This window comes from Pteropus vampyrus, unplaced genomic scaffold, assembly GCF_000151845.1.
Source record: "Pteropus vampyrus isolate Shadow unplaced genomic scaffold, Pvam_2.0 Scaffold200, whole genome shotgun sequence".
Taxonomy (NCBI): Eukaryota; Metazoa; Chordata; class Mammalia; order Chiroptera; family Pteropodidae; genus Pteropus; species Pteropus vampyrus.
Genome location: NW_011888981.1, coordinates 1327471 through 1330359, shown reverse-complemented (window position 1 = coordinate 1330359; position 2889 = coordinate 1327471).

The following is a 2889-nucleotide window of genomic DNA, read 5'->3' as shown; positions in this document are numbered from 1 at the left end:
TAATAAAAAGTGGCTTTGTACTTTGAATAAAGTCTAGAAAGTTAGGTCAGTAAAGGAATCTATTGAATATGTAGATTCATGTGCCTTCTTTACTACTAATTAATAAAGATAAGCAGATTGTCATTGATGACATCTATGTTCCCTTCTGGTTCACAAGTGTTCTTCAGAAGTGTAGTAAGTAAACTTTGAAAAAACACATCCCTGGTTTTTTATTACCCATTTTCTTTGATATGAATAAGAAATTATAATGGGATTAGGAACCTTGGGACCGTTGTATTCACAAGACCACAGTCATTTGGGGTCCCAGAAATTTAGCCTGAAATATGTCACGATTTCAAGGATGACAAGAAAAGTGTTTTATCATTCTTAGGGGTACTCTCATGACCAGTTTTTTTTAAATCTTTTCAGAAAAGGGTATATTTTCCTCTTACTATTTTCTATGTGGACCTCAGTTCAATGTTCCCTGATTTTTTACCATCCAATATAGTACATCTCTATTGGGAAGTCTTTCATCAACTCACCTCTGGAGTAGGTGATTTTTTTATTAACAACTAATCTATGAGTGCCTCTAACTGTAGATCCAATCAATATATTGTTACCAGGGCAGAAGAACACAGGAAGAAAAAGCAAGAGAAATCAATACAGAAATAACTTCCTGTGGCTGGTTTTCTCAGAAAGAGGTGGTAGGCATAATGAAGGCATGGCTGGTACTTAGAATTTGAACAAACCTCTCTCCATATCAGACAACTAAATATATTCTTCTTTCCTGGATTATAACTCATATAATCAGCAGCTTTCACAGAAATTTGTGAGCTAAGGCCACATATTCTAATTGTACAATGTGCAATCCACATTGTACAATTAGAATAAAATTCAACTCTGACTTTCTTCTGCCTCATTGCTTATTATGTGAAAATTTTAAAAAAGACTATGATGACCTTTAATATTTAAAAAGAAAGAAAATTAAAAAATCTGTGCACTCTGTGATTCAATAGTAATTGCCAAACTATGTCTAAAGACAAAAATATCTAATTCCATTATGGCAGCTAAATTGGTTTGGTCACCAGTAGCTATTCCTTCATAAAACACACACACACACACACACACACACACACACACACACACAACACCCACACAATATACAAAGTCACACAAATATTATTAGCACTGACTTAAACTTAGAACATAATTTACTAATGACCAGAATTGGAAATTCTAGGAAAGTCTATACATGTAACATAAAATCAGTCTGCTTAAAAAATAATACTGATAGTATTAAGATATACATTTAAATAATTTATTTCATTGATTTAGTTGTCTTAAAATCTATGATCATCAAAATATTGCTTTCATTTGCTCATGCTTCTAATAGATTATTTCCAATCTGGAGGAACACATCAAAAAGATATGAAAAAGGGGAAAAATCAGAGAAATGGCACATGGAGCCAGACTTCGCACAATTCCAGGAGATTTTTGGAAGAAACTTTATTAGGATGAGATGTCAGTCTTTAGATTTGTATTTATTGACTTACAGCTCATTTAATACATATTTTCACATCTTTTATAATTCTTGTTCTTCAACAAAGTACTTATCGACAGTTCGTTTACAAAGACTAAAGTCAATACCTAGATATGTAAACTGTGGGAAATAAAAAAAGGCAGATAATCATTTTACAAGGCTATATTAAGTCTTTTCTATGACAAAAAGAAAGAGTACACTACCATAAGCCAAAAATGTCACTATCTGAGTGGTGTGTACCACCTCGATAAGTAAAAAATAAAAATTTTGTCATAGAGAAATGAATTTTCTCACATTGTATTTTTCTGTAGGGCAGTGTTACTACCAACTACAGTAGTCTAAAGTAATCTGTGATGTGTACAGATAATTTTAGTGACACATAATTATCTCTTAATTTTTACATCTAAGTTAGTACATACTGCAATTAATCACAGCCTGTGGCCATAAAGTTACAAAACAGGTCATTTGATTGTCTGTGAAATAAAAAACTGTTAATGTAAACTTTCTTGCAGAAAGTAGCAACCTCAGTGGGAGTCCAGTGAAGAGAACAGTGGGGAAGGTGCTTGAGTCTTACCTGGGACATGACTTGGACAAATCACTTCTCACATCTAATCTTCAGTTTTGTTAGCTGCCATGTGTGAATAATGATTTCTATCTCTTTCAGTCAGACTCAGTGAAATGTCATCCAATTTTTCTCAGAGAGGTGTGAAATGGTTGAAAACTTCCTTGGGGATTAATACCATATGAAGACAGCAGTGTGTGGTTGTCTGATCAGGAATTGGGGCAGTTATTTCATCCTAATTTTCCCACTGGCTAATTGGCTTTGAAAAAATCAGTTTACTTTTCTCTTTCCCCATCTATAAAATTGACCAGATGTTTCTTAAAATCTTGTTTATCTCTAAAACTATGACTTACACATGAGTTAGTATCTGATTTTTTAAATATTTAAATATTTATCTCTTTGCCCCTGAAATTCTTCAGGTATCAGAAATACACTTATGGTATGTGCAAAGCTAAGAAAATATTTCATGGCCACATGATTGAAATAACCATGTTATTCCAATAATCAAATGAAGAAAATAAATACCTCTATTTGTGAGTAAACTAGTGTGGGGATGTACTGCAAGAATTTAAAAATAGCCTGACTTTAATCTTATAGGTTGGAGGTTCGGGATATGACTGAAAATATAATGGTCCTGAATTCAGTCTGCATCATCCACAAAGCTGACTACTAACTTTAAAATGTTCCAAAATGTGCAGGTTTTACTTTCCTCCTTTAACAGAAAAAGTTTTCATTTAAAAATTCTTTGCTTATAACTGATAAAAAGACTTGAGTGTGCCCCAAGGTGCTTTTTACGATAAGACTGAAC